Genomic DNA, 21,877 nt, shown 5'->3' with positions numbered 1-21,877 from the left:
TGGTGAAGGCACCCCCCCTGCTGATAAGATTCCAGAAGAGGCGGGAAAAGGTACTTAATTGGTCGTTAATAGGCCACTTATGGGCCTCAATTGGCCCTCTGGGTGGAAAGGCCATAGTTGACCTATCCCACCCCCTGAAAGATCGCTTGGCGACAGGGAGGCAATGGGCCCTCCACCCCTCGGCCCCCCCCCCCCCGCTACCCGTCATGGTACTCTGTGACCCCCCCACACCTCCAATGTCGCCTCAGGGGGCCACAAAAAGTCCCACCCAATATTCCTTACAGGTCTAAAGTACGTTATAGATCCCCTCTGTCAATTTGGATAATGTAAGCAGAGGAGAAGCTGGGCCTGTTCTACTCAGGATTCTTTAGCATCTGATATTTAAATTTCAAAATTTGTTCCTATCAAGTCAGGAGGAGCAGGAGTTCTCCCCTGATTCCACAGTGCCCATCACCCCTCTGCGCCAGATATGATGTAGTTCTTCCCCCATACCTCCCTGGAACTTATTCTCAGACTGGTGCGAGGTAATCAGCCACACAATGATTGTATCGGCAGCATGCCCATTTAATGAGGCCTAAGGCCCAATATTCAGGCTGACTTCAGGCCTCGACATTAGATGCACTTCCAGCCAGGAAAATGGCCCCTTTGAGCTTTTTTGCAAGAAAACAAAGACAGCAAGAGGAATAATTTAATTGTGAGCAAAAAATCCTTTATATATGTTATGTGAAAAGTGAAAATATAATGTAATTCCAGTTATAAATGAACTGCTCAATGGACAACCTATTGCACTATGTAGCTTTGACATATTATAATAGGAACATGTCTGGAGTTGTAAAGCTTAGAAAAGTGAATCTTTAAAGCCGGATAATCATACTTTTTAAATTATACTTTAAGTTTGGCTTGCAGATTTTGCAATTAATCCTTCATATTGAAAATCTTCTGAACTACTGAGATTTTATAATAGAAATATGAAAAATCAAATGTACATGGCTTATAATTTGCAGTTTCAATTTGTAGGACTGGACAGTACTAAGAATTGCTGATGTGTTATCATTTTTAAATAGAAATTGTATAACCTTGCAGCTTTTAATTTGTGACCCTTCTGTATTAATTATTTAATGCAGCAGCATGTCAGTATTTCCAGTTTCTCAGACTCGGGTGAAAATGAGTGAATGTAACCTACTGATGTAAAATCAAATTAATTTTCCAATATTAAATCATTCTATGTCTAGCTACTTAGTGATAGCAAAAATTAGAGATCTCTATCATGTTTCAAATAATTGTCTACTTTGCTTTATTTTATCCCTGCATACCTACACCACATTTTAGATTCCCCGACATCACCTTTTTTGTAAATATTGTTTAATTACTTCAGTTACTCAGAACAGCTTTATCAAATTTATCGACAAAGTTGAGAAACAATAAATTTCGCTGGCTGCAAAATTCAGTTCCTTATTTTCAGGGCTATGTGTGCCATTTTGGATCCAAAATGGCTTCCATAGAGTGCGTGCACACTTCTCCTGTTGACCATGCTGGACGCCATTTTGGTATGGGTGTTAGAGGTAAGGGAGCCTGCGCCAGAAATATGCAGAGTAGGCAGACTGTGACATTAGTCAGTGTGTGATGCGGATTTGACACCAGTGGTGCCCTTTACAACCTCAACACTCCAGCTAATATCCTCTCTTAACCTCGCACAGCTGAACATGCGTTCAGCAGCAGGAAGGACCCTCACAACCAGTATTATTTAAAGAGATCATCAACTCCTTTCAGCTTAGTTTCTGATTGATTTCTACTGGCTGTTTGAGTTAGTAGAAGTGTTTGATGGTTTGTACTGCTATTCAAAGTTGCAGAAGTCTCCGGGGGAGTGTGGTCGCATGTGGTGAAAGCCTTGGTTCTGACTTCAAGGATTATCCTCAAACTGCTTGCTCCCAGACATGGTGCAGTAGTTTGTATCTCTCCTGGCCTGCAGCATAACAGAGAATAAGCAGAGGCGACACAGAAGAGGACAAGTTGCTTGAAGAGGGAGGAGGAGGAAGGGGGAAGGACTCTCAGCAGGAGGCCGTGTCCACTCAGGGTCTTAAGGGAGCACTTCTACCTCAACCCTAGTGAGGAACAGTCTGTCAGACATCTCCACTTCACTAAAATCTGTCACCTGTTTCAACCCAAACTGCAGCCTCAGAGGATGGCAAGGACAGCATTGCCGGCAATTGTGAAGGTGAGTGTGGCCATACATTTTTATATGTCAGGCTCCTTCCCAGCAGGAGCAGGCAATATTTGCAATATATCTCAGTTTGCCATCCATTGTGTCAGGGAGGTCACTCAGACTCTGTATGCAAAGAGGACTGAATACATTTCATTCTCTTTTGCAGAGAGAAGCAGGCATAGCTGTCAGTGTGTGCAAGCTATGAGATGTGGGTCTGAGGCTGGCAGGAGTGCTAAGGATATGAGGATGAGGTGAAGTGATGAGGTGATGAGAGAGGAGAAGGCTGAGAGGAGATTTGATGGAAGTATTCAAAATCATGAGGGGTCTGGACACAATGGATAGGGAAAAACTGTTCCCACTTGTGAAAGGATTGAAAACAGGAGGGCACAGATTTAAAGTGATTGGCATAAGAGGCAAAAGCGACATGAGGAAAAACATCTTCACACAGCGAGTGGTTAGGATCTGGAATGCACTGTCTCAGAGTATGATGGAGGTAGTTCAATCGAGGCATTCAAAGAGAATTAGACTGTTATCTGAAAAGTAAGAATGAGCAGGGTTACGGGGAGAAGGCGGGTGAATGGCATTAGGTGAATTGTTTATTCGGAGAGCCAGTGCAGACACAATGGGATGAATGGCCTCCTTCTGTGCTGTAACAATTCTGTGATTCTGTGATATGAATGCAAGTTATGTGTCTTAGTACACAAAGATTGTTGGTATTTGAGTGATGGCGCTGTGGTGCATTAAGCAGTTTGGGAGGCTAGGAGGGCAGTTATTGGGATATGTTATTTGAAGATGTATTGACTGACCTTGACCACTCATGTGAGACTATTGAACTTCTTGCAGCACTGCCTTCAGGTCCTCAAGGCTACACTCCTGGTATCGGCCCCACAGCTATCAGCTTCCACTGTCTTATGAGAGTTGTCTGGAGAATTTCCTGCCCCTTTTGAATGGATGGCATCTTCCCTCCTCTGCACCTCCACCATCAAGGCCTCTAGTACAGTGTTGGAAAATCTTGGAACCCGCTCCATAAGTCAATGTTCTTCTAGAGTGTTCATCCTGTGCAGTTCCCATGTCCTGGATAACCATATGTGCAGGAAGTGTCGTCAGTTGCAGCAGCTCGAGCTCCGGGTTTCGGAACTTGAGCAGCAGCTGGCATCACTGCGGTGCATCCGTGAGGTTAAGAGCTACATGGATAGCATGTTTACAGATGTGCTCACCCCACAGATTAAGAGCATGCAGGGAGAGAGGGAATGAGTGACCACTAGACAGTCAAGAAGAAACAGGCAGGTGTGCAGCAGACCCCTGAGTGCATCTCACTCTCCAACCAGTATTCAATTCTGAATACTGAGGAATGATGGTTCATCTGGCGTGTGCAGCCATAACAGTCCATGGCACCACGGTTGACTCAACTGCATAGGGGGGCACAAAGAAGACTGGAAGAGCAACAGTGATAGGAGATTAGATAGTTAGTGGAATAGACAGGAATTTCTGTGGCCACAGACGTGATCCAGGATGGTGTGTTGCCTCTCTGGTGCCAGGGTCAAGGATGTCACCGGCTGCCAAGCACCCTGCGGGGGGGGTGGGGGGAGGGTGAACAGCCAGCAGTCCTGGTCCACATTGGTACCAGCAACATAGGCAAAAAGAGGGATGTGATCCTGCAGTCAGAATTCTGGGAGCTAGGTAGGAAATTAGCAAGCAGTACCTCAAAAGTAGTGATCTCCAGATTACTCCCGGTACCACAGCTCAGTGAGTATAGAAATAGGAGGATAAAGCAGATGAATGAGTGCCTGGAAAGATGGTGCAGGTGGGAGGGCTTTAGATTCTTGGGACATTGGGACCAGCTCTAAACAGAGCTTGGACCAATTTCCTTGTGGGGCAATTTGCCAATGCCATTGGGGAGGGTTTAAACTAAATTGGCAGGGATGTGGGAACCAGGAGGTAGTATCAGAGAGGAATACCAAGGTGCACAGTATACTTTGAGAGACAGATCACACTAGAGTAGGAAATAGTAAGTTGTCGTTTAGTAGTACAGAACTTGAGTATTGCTGAGAATAGAGACATGTTGTTGAAGCTTTTTGTCTTGCACTCATCAAGACAATTGCAAGAATAACCAATGTAAGGGAAACCAACAACTTATACTGCATGAGAAGAGAGTGCTGATTGGTTGGCAAGTGAACTCTGATTGGTAGCGGCATTGCCATGGCGAATGTACCAGTTTACTGTGACTGACAGTTAACTGCCAAGCTTTGTTTAAAATTTAAACCAGGCAGCTTGACTCTGATTGCTCAACGCATTGCCCTGAGGAATGAACCAGCAAATGGCTGTCACTTATTTTGTTCAGCTCAAATGGGCACAATGTTTGTACATATTCTTTCTGTCCGCAAAGAACAGGGCCCTGTTTACTTATATGAGTTACAAATGAGTAATGTGATATATGAATTTCAGGGCCAGTGTGATGCTAGGTTTATAGGCCGTACGTCCCAAAGACTGGCGGATCGTATCAAACAACATGTCCCTTCTGTTGTTCGCAATGGGCAAGGTACAGGTGGAACCCAACCAGCCCGTGCTTGCAAAACTCAAAACACAGTGTCCAACATTAGATGTGATTCCGGGATTGGTCATTTGCTAAATAATCCACAGTGTGCTAACAATTACGCTGACAACCAATTTAAGATTGTCAGTAGGACCTGCAGTGTGGTGCATTTGCGTGTTCTGGAAGCTACATATCTTAACACACAGGGCCCTGTTCTTGTCAGACAGAAAGAATATGTTCAAACATTGCGCCTGTTTCAACTGAACAACATAGGTGACAGCCATTCACTGGTTCATTCCTCAGGGCAAGCCTTGTCCAATCAGAGTCAAGCTGCCTGGTCTAAATTTTAAACAAAGCTTGGCAGTTAACTGTCAGTCATGGTAAACTGGTGTATTCTCCATGGCAATGCCTCTGCCAATCAGAGTTCACTTGTCAACCAATCGGAACTTTTTTCCTATGCAGTATAAGTTGTTGTTTTCCCTTACATTGGTTATTCTTGCAATTGTCCTGATGAGTGCAAGACAAAAGCTTTGACAAAATGTCTCTATTTTCAGCATTTTGGTAGGCAGAACCTGGAGAGACAATATAAAGTAAAGGGTATAATTCTAAAGTGGGTGCAGGAGCAGAGTGACCTGGGTATATGTGCATAAGGCATTGAAGGTAGCAGGACAGGTTGAGAAAGTAATTAATAAAGCATACAGCATCCTAGACTTTATTAATAGGGGCATAGAATACAAAAGCAAGGAAGATATTTTGTATAGAACACTGGTTCGGCCTCAACTGGAGTATTGTGTCCAGTTCGGTGTGGCACAATTTAGGAAAGAGGTGAAGGCATTAGAGAGAGTTCAGAAAAGATTCACAAGAGTGGTTCCAGGGATGAGGAACTTCAGTTATGTAGATAGATTGGAGAAGTTGTGAATGTTTTCCTTGGAGAAGAGGAGATTTGATAGAGGTATTCAAAATCATGAAGGGTTCGGACAGAGTAGATAGGGAAAAACTGTTTCCATTGGTGGAAGGATCAAGAACCAGAGGGCACAGATTTAATGTAATTGGTAAAAGAAGCAATGGCAGCATGAGGAAAAACTATTTCATGCAGCGAGTGGTTAGGATCTGGACTGCACTGCCTGACAGTGTGTTGGAGACAGGTTCAATCGAGGCATTCAAGAGGGAATTAGATTATTATCTGAAATGGAAGAATGTGCAGGGCTATCAGGGAGAAGGCAGGGGAGTGGCACTAGATAAATTGTTCCTTCGGAGAGTCAGTGTAGACATGACAGGCCGAATGGCCTCCTTCTGCGCTGTAACAATTCTGTGAATCTGTGATTCTTGCTCACACACTTTTCTGCAGCTAATTCCAGCATCTGCTTCCGCCACAATCCATCTCCTATTTAAGAGTCACAGGCTGATTTTAAATAGAGCAGGCTAGCTTTAATTGGGTGATAGCTCTCATGATTTTGGGCCTCCTGTTCAGTCAACCAAGCCAGTCAGCAGCGTGTTTAGTGCTCGCTGAAAGCTATGATCTTTTAAATAAGCAGACAGCATGAAGTTTACATGTTGCCTGTATCAGAAGCAATGAGTGCAGTTTAATTGTGCATCATAATGCCTGTTCCCATTTTCTGTCCTTATTGAATTTCCTGGCCCTTAATTCATATACTGAAAACTATCTCTTCCCCCTCCAGCTCTGCCTTTTTAAATGTTGGCCTGTCACTTGAATATTTATTTATTTAGAGATACAGCACTGAAACAGGCCCTTCGGCCCACCGAGTCTGTGCCGACCATCAACCACCCATTTATACTAATCCTACATTCCTACCACATCCCCACATTCCCTCAATTCCCCTACCACCTACCTATACTAGGGGCAATTTATAATGGCCAATTTACCTATCAACCTGCAAGTCTTTGGCTGTGGGAGGAAACCAGAGCACCCGATGAAAACCCACACAGTCACAGGGAGAACTTGCAAACTCTGCACAGGCAGTACACAGAATTGAACCCAGGTCACTGGAGCTGTGAGGCTGCAGTGCTAACCACTGCGCCACTGTGCCACCCTTTTGAAAGTCCTTTTGCAAGTTTTTGATATAAATTTATCACGGACAGCAGTGCAAAAAGGACAATAGCAAATTGAGAGCCTGTTTTGCACTTCGCCCAATTTTCTTTTTCATTGAATTTCTACTCTTTTATTTTTATACTCCATTTTTCCTTTCCCTTCTTCTGAAGACACTGACTTTGTTTTAATACAGTTCCATGGGTGTTAGTGGCTCTTTGGCACCTTACATTGGTGACCATTCTCCATTTATGAGACTTCATAAGCAGCTGAATCTATTCTCACCATAAGTACATGCATGCCCACTTTGCTGTGGTAGTTCACTGGATAACATTCTGGATTGGGAACCCTCCTGGATTTTTTTCCCCCTTTTCCTTACCTAATGGATTGATACCAGTTCTGGAAACAGGTCAGAGGCTGGGAATTCTGTGGCGAGTAACTCATCTCCTGACTCCCCAATGCCTGTCCACCATCTACAAGACACAAGTCAGGAGTGTGATGGAATACTGTCCACTTGCCTGGGTGGGTGCAGCTCCAACAATACTCAAGAAGCTCGACCCCATCCAGGACAAAACAGCTCACTTGATTGGCACCCATCCGTCACCTTCAACATTCACTCCCTCCACCATCGACGCACAGTGGCAGCAGTGTGTACCATCTACAAGATGCACTGCAGCAATTCATCAAGACTCCTTCAATAGCACCTTCCAAACCTGCGACCTCTACCACCTAGAAGGACAAGGGCAGCAGATACATGGGAAGACCACCACCTGCAGGTTCCCCTCCGAGCCACACACCATCTTGGCTTGGAACTATATTGCCGTTTCTTCACTGTCACTGGATCAAAATCCTGGAACTCCCTTCCTAACAATGCTGTTGGTTACCTACACCCCAAGCACTGCTGCAGTTCAAGAAGGCAGTTCACCACCATCTTCTCAAGGGCAATTAGGGAGGGGCAATTAATGCAGGCATAACCAGTGGTGCCCACTTCCCCCGAATGAATAAAATAAACCTGCTTTGGGTAAGCTTGGCTAACTCAGCACAGGAAGCAGATCTGGTTTTATGTTACACCTGGTGCTGTGTTTACCCACTTAAACATAGGAAGAATATTTCTCTGATTTTTTTTAAAGTAAATCTGTAGAATGTTTTCATCTCCAAAGATTCAGCATGTTTCTAGCATGTACAGTTCATCACATATATCTTGTATGCAAGTTATCTTCTTTGGGCTGTGATGGATTTTTTTAACGAAATATGAGCCAGATTCAAAAATACTAAGGACATTGGGTAACAATTTCATAGCGTCTACCCATTTGTCAATAATATGAATTGCTATTATGGACTGCTTTACCAACCAAAACCAGGTTGGCTTATTGGTGGAAAATGGAAGAAAATTTGGTAAGAAGAACTTCTGCTGCATTGCCATCACAACCAGTGCCATTTTTGATTTCCCTCACTCCCCACCGCAGAAAAATCAGTTGAGCCCCACTTAATTCCAAATACTGGTGAGTGCAAGGCCTAGGAAACGAGGTGATTTACCTGCTTCCTGCTTCTACTGCTACTGACCCAGGGACTACAGAGAGTGGGGTGGCAATAGGCCTTGGTGTAGCAGTGACAAGCCTGCTCAGGAGAATATTGTTGGTAAAGGGCCTATAGTTGACTCCTCTTCCTCTTTTAAGGCCCCTTGCCTTAGAGGTTGCTCAGCTTATGTAGAGCTTTGTTAACTGTTTCAAAAGAATTCACAAATTGATTTCTTATGTTAATTCACTGAGTAGGGAATATGATACATGTTGTTATGAGAAAGAGATGTAGAGGTATCATCAACAGTGCAAACACTATCTATCATTTTCAAGGTACCTCCTGTTGTTTGCATGAAACTACAAGCATATCCTTATCTCAACTTTCAATTATTAATGAACCTTTTACAGGCTACCACTGTGCTGATATGTTTGATTTTTCTTAATCCTCAAATTAAGAGGGGGGAAAATAAACAAGACACAGAACGCTCAGAAAAGTTGTTTGCTTTTCCGGACTTTGCCAAGTTTATTGAAATCCACCTGATGACCAATTCAGATCCTATTCCAATAAGGGATGTTGCTCTGAGTCATATGAATGTGACAATGTTTGCAGAATGCTCAGAATGCCTTGAGACTGTCAACTCTCTCAGTCTTGAAAATAAAGCTAATTTACAGCAAAAGCTACCAACCTTGCATTTATTTTACAGTAGTATTATTTCACTGAGCAGCAGAACAGCTTTATTGCATTGTGACAGTGTATTTATTCCACAGCAGTGATTCCAGTGCCCAGGGAAAAGGCGTTGCATAATTTAGCTGGACTTTGCAGGCGAACAAATGTCACGTGTAATGATTCTATTAGACTATAAGGGTTGTATTAGCAGCTTTATACAGGAAGTAATTACAGTTAAACAAGTTTGAACTTTGTAACAAAATGATTAATACAGATGGCATATGACAATTCCCATTTCTGAACATATTACTCAAAGAAAAGTTGAAACTTCTGACTGACGGTAAAGGTTCATGATCCCTTGTCTGTAAGTCTCTGCCTTAACCTTTCTGTTAATATGTAGTACTGTAAAGGAATGAAAATATCAACCATTGAACAATATAAATTGACCAAGTGCACCATACAGCACAGTGCTTAAAATGATGTAGCGCTATCTTTTATTTAAGTACACATCTCTATTTAGAATAATGTAGGACTTGATAGAGTAGATAGACAGAAACTTCTTCTGCTGGTTTAGGACATGGGGACATAACCTTAAAATCAGAGTCAGGCCATTCAGGAGGGCATAAAACATCCCCCCCCCCACTATGGTTGACAGGGCCCTCACCCGTGTCCGGCCCATTTCCCACACCTCTGCCCTCACCCCTTCCCCTCCCTCCCAGAACCGTGACAAGGTTCCCCTTGTCCTCACTTTCCACCCCACCAGCCTCCATATCCAAAGGATCATCCTCTGCCACTTCCGCCACATACAGCATGATGCCACTACCAAACGCAATCTTCCCCTCTCCCTGTCAGCATTCCAAAGGGATCGTTCCCCCTACGGCATCCTCGTCCATTCCTCCATTACCCCTACCACCTCGTCCCCTTCCCCTGCAATCGCAGTAAGTGTAATAATTGCCCATTTACCACCTCTCTCCTCACTATCCAATGTCCCAAACACTCCTTTCAGGGGAAGCAGCGATTTACTTGTACTTCTTTCAATGTAGTATACTGTATTCGCTGCTCACAATGTGGTCTCCTCTACATTGGGGAGACCAAACGCAGATTGGGTGACCGCTTTGCGGAACACCTCCACTCAGTGCGTAAGTATGACCCTGAGCTTCCAGTTGCTGGCCATTTCAACATCCCTCCCTGCTCTCATGCTCACATCTTTATCCTGGGATTGCTGCAGTGTTCCAACAAACATCAACGCAAGCTCGAGGAACAGCATCTCTTTTACCAATTATTTACCTGCCAGACTAAACATTGAATTCAATAATTTCTGAGCATGACGGCCCCCCTCCCTTTTTAGGTTTAGTTATTTTTTCTTTTTTTCTTCTTTCTTTTCTCTTTTTTATTTGGTTATTTTATTTTAGGTTTTTTAGTGTGTTTAGTTCGTTTCTATTGTGCCTACCCATTGCTTCTGTTTTTTTAATGTTTGTGCTTGGAGTGTTTTGTGCTTTACAGTCTATTCACACCCTCTCTGTACTAACGCTTTGTCTGTTAGCACACCATTAACATACCATTTGCCTTTGTTCCATGACCTTCTAGTCAGTTATTCTCTGTGACCTTGTCCTGGCAACACCTTCTCTTTTGTTATCTCTTGCCCCACCCCCTGCTTTACTTGCTTAAAATCTTTTACATTTCTAATATTTGTCAGTTCTGAAGAAGAGTCACTGACCTGAAACGTTAACTCTGCTTCTCTCTCAACAGATGCTGCCAGACCTGCTGAATATTTCCAGTATTTCTTGTTTTTATTTTAGATTTCCAGCATCTGCACTATTTTGCTTTCATTCAGGAGGGCAATTGGGAGACATTTCTTTGCACAAAGGGTGGTAAAAGTATGGAACTCTCTCCCACAAAAAGCAGTAGATGCCAGATCAATTAATAATTTTAAATCTGAGATTGATAGATTTTTGTGAGTCAAAGGTAGAAAAAGATTTGGAGCCAAGGTGGGTAAATGGATTTAGAACACAAATCAGCCATGATCTCATTGAATGGCAGAACAGGTTTGAGGGGCTTAATGGCCTACTCCTATTCCTATGTTTCTAGGATTGGGAGAATTATTGAGGGATATGTTTCATCACTCATTTCTGGGGTCAGTGCCACAGATGCATGGTCAGTGAGGAAAATTATCCACATTGTTGATTCACCTCTGTACACCATACAACTCTCTGGACAGATCCTGGCCACTTACATATATGACAAGTAAACCTGACTGCATAATACATTAATAATAAATTAAAAATTTGGTTAAAAGTTTAATAAGTAATTAAAAATAGTACTTTGCACACCTAGCTCTTGTCCCTCCTGGCCTAGCAGGAATTCTCCCTCCCCAAATGTTGGGCTTTTTCTTGAGGAGCCATCAGTCGCTCCTTGCATGCCCTATCCATTTCTAAAATTGCAATCAAGATCCTGCAATCAATGTAGAACCCTGATTTTCACAATTATGAAGCTAACCACCCAAAGCAGGCAGGTGGCGTGCTGTTTGTCTATTTACAGGGCCATCAGAAAATAATACCAAGTATGCCTTGGGCTTATGATGTGTCCCCACATTTTCAACTGTTAGTCATTCATTTTTCAGATGAGGAACGGGTGATCAGTGGTTGAAAATAATATGTTTAGGAAACATTGGGAATTCTAGGTGTGTTTGACTATTACTCAAGAAGATATTAAGGCCAATAATGAAATCTGGCAGAGAGGCACCAGGAAAGATGCTCTTTGGGTGCTGCGGATATCTGTAGCATAGAGTGCTGACCTTGTGTTGTACTGCAAGGTCAACCTAACAACATGTTAGTACCTCACTCATGGCACTCATTCCACTGTGCTGGGATTCAAGGTGTGTAATAATCCATTGACAGGTGAGCTTAAAAGGGTAAAGATATTCATGGTGAAAACTAAATGCAGCAAAGCCAAAAGCACCATTTGAGGAAGTAACTTTGGAGGTCCCATGGACAATGGTGAATCTTTTTAGGGTTTTAATGGGACATCTTCTATAAAAGACCTGCCTCAAATGGAATTGGGTGCAAGAGTTAATGTTGGCTCACCTGTGCACAATCTTGAGTGCAAATGACTTTCTTGGAGGTTTCCAAGGTTAATCTTTAAAGGTTCCCATACTTTAACAGTAACAAGCTATAACCTAAATGCAGCTTCACGGAAGGAGGATATGCAGCATTCTGGCAATTGCTCATCTACTTGCCCATACCCATGTTTACCAGGGCACTGTGTATTGTTGCGACAACAATATATTTGCCTTGTGGCATATGCAAAGTGGCAAGCAACAAACACCAAGTATGCTGCCAACACAAGATACCTGCCAACTCACACACAACTTACATATATATAGAACTGTTAATGTAATAAAACATCCTAAGGTGTTTCACAGGAGCATTATAAAACAAGATATGACAGAAAGGCGCATAAGAAAGTATTAGGTCATATGGCCAAAAGCTCGGTCAAAGAAGTATGTTTTAAGGAGTGTCGTAAAGGAGTTCTGTGATTTACTGTGATTTTCTTGAGATTACCAACTCTATCAAAGCTTCAAGAGCCTAGTGATGGCGAATGTAAAATGGCACATAATGTTTTGCATAGTTGATGACCTGTCAGAATATTACAGTGCAGAAGGGGGCCATTATCTGTGAGGGGAAGGAGTGAGAAGAGACATTGCGAGAGTGAAGCTGGAATTTGGTGCATGTGGTAAGTTCTGGTAAGTTTTTGTCAAGCTTAAATTTTAGATTAAGAGTCAGGCTTTAAAATCTCCTGGTTAGCTAAATAGCCTTGTTAAACAGAAGCAGACAGCAGTGGCAGTTATCTGTCAATCAGTTGAAAGTAGTTAGGTTCAGTAAGTGCTAATTATTGTCGTAGAAACTGAGCTAGTGAGTCATCAGAATCTCGATATATAGCAGATCAGTTCTTAGCTGAACACAGTGAGAAGATACATTTGCCTGAGTGAGACATTGCCAGAGTGAAGCTGGAATTTGGTGCACGCGGGAATTCGGTGCAAAGGTGGAAAGAAGGGCTCCTTTTACTATTTTTTTTAGCCTCCAGCAGCTGGTGAGTCTTGTTCCTTTGACTCCAAGGTAGGTTATTGGTAGGTGAGTATTTTATAATTTATCTTTCAAAACTCAGGTAATTTTAGAAATTGTAAGGTTTCATTTAACGAATACTAGTTAAGCTTAGTAGATTGGGAAAAAGTGAGAGTTAATTAAGAAAGTGATTAAGAAAGTAATTAAAATAAATTAACTAATAGCATAAATAACAATAATCAGGATTATTGATCTGGAAACTGAACTACAAACACTGTGCACCAGAAGGGAGGGGGAGAAATAGCTGGACACTTTGTTCTAGAAGATGGTCACACCTCTTAGAATAGGGTCATCTGTTTTGGGCAATAGCGAGGGTCAGGAGGATGTGACCATGACTGAGGTAGGTAAAAGGATTGAGCTGACAGTAGTGGAGGAGCCTCAGACTTTGCAATTGTCAAACAGGTTTGAGGTGCTCTCAACCTATGTGGACGAAAGCGAGGTCTGCAAGGCAGACTGGCCATGGCACTGTGGTACAGGACACCATTCAGGTGGAGGGAACACAAAGGAATGTAGTGGTAATAGGGGATAGTATAGTGAGGGGATTGACACTGTTCTGTGCAGCCGAGAGCATGAGTCCAGAAGGCTGTGTTGCTACCCAGTGCCAGGGTTCGGGACATCTGCTCAGGACTGGACAGGAACTTGGAGTAGGAGGGGGAGGATCCAGTTGTTGTAGTCCATGTAGGTACCAACAACATAGTTAGGACTAGGAAAGAGGTTCTACTTAGACAGTATGAGCTAGGCACCAAATTGAAGAGCAGAACCTCAAGGGTAATAATCCCAGGATTATTACCTGAGCCACGTGCCAATTGGCAGAAGGCACAGAAGATTAGTGAAATGAATTTGTGGCTCAAAGACTGGTGTAGGAGAAGTAGGTTTGGGTTCGTGAGGCATTGGCACCAGAACTGCGGAAAGTGGGGGCTGAACCCTCGGGACGGTCTGCACCTGAACTGTGCTGGGATCAGTGTTCTAGCAAATCGTATAACTAGGGAAGTAGAGAGGGCTTTAAACTAAATAAGCGGTGGTGGTGGGGGGTTGGGGGTGGTGCGTGATCAAGCCTGGGTAGATGTAGCAAACCTGGCAGGACAGCAGAATAGCAATCTGGGAAATAAAGGTCAGAGAGTGGCAGGAAGGGACAGAGAGCAAAAAACTAAGAACAGACCAACAGTCAAGACTGGATGTTACAAAGATAACAAAAAGACAAAACTAATGGCTCTGTATCTGAATGCACGTAGCATTCACAACAAAGTAGACAAACTGATAGCGGACATTGAAGTAAATAAATATGATCTGATAGCCATTACGGAGATGTGGCTGCAAGATGACAAGGATTGGGTCCTGAATATTGAGGGGTATATGACGTTCAAGAAGAATAGAAAGCTAGGTAAAGGTGGTGGGGGGGGGGGGGGTGGGGGGTGTGGTTGCACTCTTAATCAATGATGGCATCGTTGCAATAGTTAGAGATGAACTTGGTTCAGGAGATCAGGATGTAGAATCGGTTTGGGTGAGATGAGGAATAGCAGGGGAAAGAAGTCACTAGTTGGAGTGGTCTACAGGACCCCTAATAGTAACCATAATGTAGGATGAAGTATACAAGAAAAAATATTGGGTGCTTGTGATAAAGGGACAGCAATAATCATAAGTGATTTTAATCTACATATCAACTGGAAAAATCAGATTGGCAATAGTAGCCTGGATGAGGAGTTCATAGAATGCTATGCTTTCCAAGATAGTTTCTTCAAGCAGTACATTCTGGAATGAACCAGAGAGCAGATTATATTAGACTTGGTAATGTGTAATGTGACAGGATTAATTAATGACCTCAGAATAAAGGCACCCCTAGGTAGCAGTGACCACAATATGATTGAATTTTACATCCAGTTTGTAAGAGAGAAGAGTAGGTCTAAGACTAGTACTTTAAACTTAAATAAGGGTAAATATGTGGGCATGAAAGCTGAGCTAACTGAAGTGAACTGGGTTACTAGGCTAGGAGATAGATCAATAGAGAAGCAGTGACAGACATTCAAGGGGATATTTCAGAATACTCAAGATAGGTATGTTCCTACTATCAAGAAAAATTCTAAGGGGAGGACCCACCATCCGTGGTTAACTAAAGAAGATAAGGAAAGCAGCAAGTTCAAGGAGAAAGCATATGATTTCACAAAGCTGAGTGGCAGGTCAGATGATTGGTCAGAATATAAAGGATGGCAGAGAATGACAAAAGGTCAATCAGGAGAAAGAAATTAGAGTACGAGAGGAAGCTAGCTAGAAATGTAAAAACTGATAACCAGAGTTTCTGCAGGTATTTAAAAAGGAAAAGCATAAGTAAAGTGAGCATTGGTTCTCTAGAGAGTGAGAATGGGGAGTTAATACTAGATAATAAGGAAATAGCGGATGAAATGAACAAATATTTTGCTTCTGTCTTCACTATAGAGAATACTAAAAACATTCTGGCAATAGCTGTAAATCTGGAGGTGGAAGGAAGAGAGGAACTTGGTGAAATTACAATCACCAGGGAAGTGGTACTGACCAAACTGATGGAGCTGTAGCCTGACAAGTCCCCGGGTCCTGATGGGCTTCATTCTAGGGTCTTAAAAGAGGTGGCTAATGAGGTAGTAGATGCGTTGGTATTAATTTTTCAAAATTCACTAGATTCTGGAAAGGTTCCATGAGACTGGAAAACAGCAAATCTAACCCTTCTTTCAAGAAGGGTGGGGGGGTGGAGGGTGGCAGAAAACAGGTAACTATATGTCAGTTAGCTTGACATCTGTTATGGGGAAGGTGTTAGAATCAATCATTAAGGATGCTATAGCTGGGCACTTAAAAACTCAAGGTAATCGGGAATAGTCAGCATGGCTTTGTGAAAGGGAGATCGTGTTTGACCAATTTATTGGAGTTCTTTGAAGGAGTTATATGTGCCGTGGATAAAGGAGAGCCTGTTGACGTACTATACTTGGATTTCCAGAAGGCATTTGACAAGGTACCATATAAAAGGTTATTGCGCAAAGTAGGAGCTCATGGTGTAGTGGGTAACATATTAACATAGATAGAAGATTGGCTGGCTGGCTGAAAACAGAGAGTATGCGTAAATGGGTTCTTTTCTGATTGGCAGGATGTGACGAGTGGAGTTCCACAGGTGTCTGTGCTGGGGCCTCAACTTTTTACAATTTATATCAATGACTTAGATGAGGGGAGCAATGGCATGGTAGCTGAATTTGCAGATGACACAAAGATAGGTAGGAAAGAATGTTGTGAGGCAGACATAAAGAGGTTGCAGACCGATATAGATAGGTTGAGTGACTGGGCAAAAATCTGGCAGATGGAGTATAATGTGGGAAAATGTGAAGTTGTTCACTTTGACAGGAAGAATAAACAAGCAGAGTATTACTTAAATGGAGAACAACTGCAGAACACCAAGGTGCAGAGGGATCTAGGTGTTCTAATGCATGAGTCACAACAAGTTAGTATGCAGGTACAGCAATAAAGAAGGCTAATGGAATACTATGCTTTATTATGAAAGGAATTGAAAATAAAAGTAAGGATGTTATGCTTCAGCTATACAGGGCATTGGTGAGACCACATCTCGAATACTGTGTGCAGTTTTGGTTTCCTTATTTAAGGAAGAATGTAAATGCATTGGAGGCGGTTCAGAGGCGGTTTACTAGCTTGACACCTGGAATGTGCGGGTTGTCTTATGAGGAAAGGTTGGACAGACTGGGCTTGTTTTCACTGGAGTTTAGAAGAGTGAGGGCAGACTTGATTGAAGTTTATAAGATCCTGAACGGTCTTGAGAAAGTGGATGTGTAAAGGTTGTTTCCTTTTGTGGGTGAGTCCAGAACTAGGGGTGGGGGGCCCTTTTAGGACAGAGCTGAGGAGAATTTTTCTCTCTCAGAGGGTTGTGTGTCTTTGGAACTCTCTGCCTCAGAAGGTGGTGAAGGTGGGGTCATTGAATATTTTTAAGGCGGAGGTCGATAGTTTTCTTGTTAGGCAAGGGAACCAGAGGTTATTGGGGATAGATGGGAATGTGGAAATCGAGATACAAACAGATCAGCCATGATCTTATTGAATGGCGGAGCAAGCTAGAGGGGCCAAATGGCCTACTTCTGCTCCTAATTCATATGTTTGCATATTTGTAAAAGCGAGGTAGACAGGCGGGGAGGTGTAGTGAGGGTGTTCCAGAGCTTAGAATCTAGGCAACTAAAGGCATGGCCACTGATGGTGGAGCAGTTAAAGTCGGGGATGCTCACGAGGCCAGAATTAGAAGAGCGCAGAAATCTTGCAGGATTATGGTACTGCAGGAGATTACAGACATTACAGGGGGGAGGCCATGGATGAATTTGAAAACAAGGATGAGAATTTTAAAATCAAGACATTACTTCACCGGGAGCTAATGTAGGTCAACGAGCAACAGCGTTTTGGATGACCTCAAGTTTACAGAGAGTAGAATGTGGGAGACCAACTAGGAGTGCCATGAAATAGTCAAGTCTAGAGGTAACAAAGGCACAAATGAATGTTTCAGCAGCAGATAAGCTGAGGAAGGTGAAAAGTCGGGCCATGTTACAGAGGTGGAAATAGGCAGTCTTCATGATGTGCGAATATGTGGTAGGAAGCTCAACTTAGGGTTGAATATGACACCAAGGTTGCAAACAGTCTGGATAAGTCTCAGACAGTTTCCAGGGAGGGGGAAGGAGTCAGCAGCTAGGGAGCATAGTTTGGAGTGGTGACCAAAAACAATTGATTCAGTCTTCCTAATATTTAATTGAAGGAAATTTCTGCTCATCTAGTATTGGATGCCAGTTAAGCATTCTTATAATTTAGCAACAATGGAGGAGTTGAGAGAGATGGTGGTGGCACTTCTAGAACATGGTTGGTTACTGGCCTCTACTCTTGGCTCACATCTATCTTCTCCCATTTTCGTCATTCCTTTTCAGTTTGCTTACAGAAGTGGACAGGTAACAGATGACGATGCTACCAGATTGCAGTGTAGTCACCGAACCAACAATCCTTGATTCTTTATAAGGAATGGACCCTGGAGATTACAGACCTGGAAACAATAGAGGGAATGGGGAAAGGAATGCTTGCAGCATTACACAATGCTGCCTTAAAGGCCTTGGGCGCCAAACAATAGCAATCTATCTTGTCTGGGAATCACCATGTAGCAGAGGTTCAGCAAGTTTACTGATGCCCAGCAATTTATTCTCACACAGAACCTTAGTCATGATGAGAAAGTACCCAGGAGCACCTGGAGATTGGATTACTCATGAATGATGAAAATGTCTCTCAGGGTGATGTAGTGTGTAGAGGCCCATGCAGTCACTACACGTGGTGCCTGAAGTTACAGGACTATCTACATGAACTAGATAATGAGATGCTGGTCCACCTCCTCCTTACTGATATTGGCATGCCGCAACCATCCGCCTTACTTCCTTCTCTTACAGGTGCTTCAGGATTGGATTATACAGCATGCTGTGTACTGCGTGATGAGCACAAATTACAGGAGAGCCCACCATGGCATTATAAACCCAATATTATATGGTTTTCATTCTTTCTATGGTAGTACTGCATCAGATTTTATAAAACTTTCCTCTGTTGGAATGAAATGATAGTGGTTTAAGGTTTAATTGTTTTTTCTCCCTCTCTGAACTAAATTTGGCTCTGCAGGAGAATAACAGCAGCAATCTTAAACCTTTTCGCATCACGTATCGCATGATGAACATGCGCTATTACACTGGTGCCATCACATTGCTTTAGATGTAGTAGTTGACACACAAGATACATATTTCACCTTATTTCTGTTGATGAAAGGTTTTTAACATTGTTTCAGAGTGAAATGGCTCCTGAAGTAAAGATCCCATTGGATAACAAAGACCATGCAACAAGATCAAATGTCTCACATTGCGTTCCCCCACATAGGGCTGGATTTTACAGCCACCCCCCAAGGTGGGATCGAAGGTAGGGGGGCACAGAAAATCGTGAAGGGTGACAGAGGGGCACGACGGGGAAGAGGGTCCATTGCCTCCCTGTTGCCAAGCAATCTTTTCGGGCGGAATAAGCCGACGACGATCTTCCTGCCAATTGAGGTCCTTAAGTGGCCTATTAAGGGCCTCTCCCGCCACCACTGGGATCTTACCAGCGGCGGGTGGGGGGACACCTTGTAAAACGAGGTGCCCTCCCTGCGGGCTTGGGTGGGGAGAGTCCCTCCTCTGTGGGCAATTTTCGGCCTACTGAGGACCCCCACCGGGAACCAATTCAGCCCCCCCCACCACCGAGATCCCCCACCCTCTGAACTGAACAGCCAGCCCCCACTCCCCCTCATCATGGCCTTACGGACTGGCCCCTGCGACCCCGTCTCACCTACCTCTGTTCTGGGGTTCCAGTGCTGGGCCTGGGTCCGAGGCCTCTGCAGTACCAGCAGTGGTCAGCTCTCCCAGTGGCGTTACCAATACTGCTGAGCTGCCGGCCCTCTGATTGGTCGGGAGCTCATGAAGGCAGGATCCCTGTCTTTAAAGGGACGGTGATCCCGTCTCCTGAAACTTACATTTAAAAACACTGGAGGATCGCTGCAAAAATGCAAGGGCGGGCTCCCCTGGCTTTTCGGCCTGGCGTCAGGAGCCCCGCCTCCTACACAAAATCCAGCCCGTGATGTGGTGCTAACTGTACAGACCAGGAAAGTCATAGAGTTGATCTTTGGTTGGCGATGGAATTTCTGTTCCAGGTGAGATCTAAAGGGTAAATTTACAATTTTGTTCTCCTGACAGCAGCTTCCCTGTCACTGGTGGATATTAGAAATCCAGTCAGTACTGTGTGTGATTTTACAGCCATTAACAATCAGAAAACTATTTGTAGCAGATGCAGAATTTTTGATATGCAGTCTCAGTAGGATGAAGCTCCCCACTGAAAAAAGAGACATTACTCCTTTGATCACCCTCTGCCAATGCCAGTTTTAGCCAGATTCCATTAGACATCCAGGAAAGACTCTCTCTAATATATCCATTTCTTCCTAGGGCGAGACATATGACTTCAAGTTGATATTTCCTCATAGTTGTGTGACTGAAATTGGGAATCAACCCTAAATATTACGACTGAAGTTGAACATTGTGCTGCATCATTAAACTAAAATCATTGGTATCTGTTACTTCTTTAAAAATTGAACAGTTTAATAGAATTATTGTCCTTTTGTGTCTTTTTGCTGATTTTTTTGAGCAATGAGTGTTGATGGCATTATGAGCATTCTAGCTAGGAAATCTTGAGGTGACAGGACTGAATCAATGTCCAGAGTGTGACAAGATCACTGAAAGAATTCTGAATTAATGTCTGTATCTCTATCAATATACTACTCCGTAATGTTATTGAGTTAAACAACTCCTCCATGCCAGTTATCCCAAATATGTCATCGTGATTCACTATATATATATATGTATATATCTACATTCTTTTCGAAATTAGTAGAGATTAAAATAAAAGCAAATGTTGGTTAATGGCAATTCCCTGTAAAGCTCTGATTTTGAAAAAGCAACAACAGCTGCTAAATTATGAGACAAATGTTTACAATGCCAGTTTAGATTAAATTTTTAAAATAAATATTAATTAACATTAGTAAAGCCTAACAATAACATTCAGATGCACTGTGGTCTCTAATATAAAACACATCAAATACGCCCCCTAGATTGTTAAAGTAAATGAGTCCAGGAACCGCTGTGTAAAAATACCACTCACCTCAGCACAGAGCTTTCTTTATCAAGATGAATTACTGCAACAATAATATATCTGAAGACTGCAGAAGGTACTGAAAGGTTGAAGTACTTAACTGATCTGTGAAAGATTTTTATGCCAACGAAACTGAAGATTGAAAGTGCATGTCAACTGCTTTGCAAAATTGTGTATTTATTTTCCACTGGACTGCCTCACTTCTTCCTGCAAAGCTGTAACCAGGTAACTAATTCATGCAAAGCTTTAGACTTAAGTACCATGCATTAATTTATCTTCTTCTTTATTTTCCTTGGTTAGGCAGTTGTAACAGACATATCAGGAAAGAGGACATATTCTTCTGCGTTGGTACTCAGCAGCCTCTTTTCTCGATAAGAAGAGAATTTCATTGAAAGGTAGGTTCAGTTAATGTTTACCTTAATGCAATTTATTAAAATGTTCATGTTTATTTATTAGGCTTTCACAATGGGGCTGTTTATAAGCTCATTGCAGTTCTGAAACATCATTGAAGAGGCTGCTTAGGGTAATTTTGACTTCAGAATGTACAACAGTGTAAAACAGGTGATACCAGCTTGACCACCCATTAAACACCTCTCCTGATGGAAACAAAAATCGGGAGAGGTGTTTAACAGGTCGCCACGCCGATATCATCACTATTGGCCAAAGTCAAAATTACCCCTTTGGGGTTTTAAAATTTATGCCAGACTTTGTATGAGACAACTGTCCAACTATCAAGCAAACCATTGTGACTTATTTTTTCCATTGTCATTCATTTCCACCAATTTTCTTCTAAGGTACTGAATCCTTGCTGGGATCCAGTTCCTTAGGTGCCAAACGCTCAGTCGTACCTATTTGTGGCCTTTCTTCATGTGTGAATTTAGACAGTGTATGTCAGCAGAGTATTTTGATCATGTGGAATACCACATCCAAGCCGAATCACATCGGCAAAGGCATACTTTCCAGAAGGCGTAACCAGATAATCATCTGGATCAGGAAACCTGATTGATTTATCTCCTTTCTAACCTGAAGGATTTTGTTTTGTTTTATCCCAGGTATCTAACAAAAGTAGAGGTTTTGTTTCCTTG

At 42.8% G+C, this 21,877-nt stretch overlaps 1 protein-coding gene across 7 annotated transcripts in view; it reads left to right on the top strand.

Annotated features, from left to right (window-relative positions):
• Window positions 1-21,877, top strand: part of ndst3 (N-deacetylase/N-sulfotransferase (heparan glucosaminyl) 3) — a 949,017-nt gene that overhangs the window by 371,376 nt on the left and 555,764 nt on the right. For 4 of the 7 annotated variants that reach the window (XM_068039449.1, XM_068039470.1, XM_068039431.1 and 1 more), the window contains one exon: window positions 21,093-21,187. The gene's annotated coding sequence lies outside the window, so the exon portion shown is untranslated. Of the gene's footprint in view, window positions 1-20,785; window positions 20,869-20,930; window positions 21,018-21,092; window positions 21,188-21,877 lie in introns of those variants that run through there. The other 3 variants (XM_068039459.1, XM_068039478.1, XM_068039439.1) reach the window with 3 other exon arrangements.

Source organism: Heterodontus francisci, chromosome 1 (genome assembly GCF_036365525.1).
Source record: "Heterodontus francisci isolate sHetFra1 chromosome 1, sHetFra1.hap1, whole genome shotgun sequence".
In the NCBI taxonomy this organism is placed as follows: Eukaryota; Metazoa; Chordata; class Chondrichthyes; order Heterodontiformes; family Heterodontidae; genus Heterodontus; species Heterodontus francisci.
The sequence above is the reverse complement of the archived record's forward strand: the minus strand, read 5'-3'. Positions and strand labels throughout refer to the sequence as shown.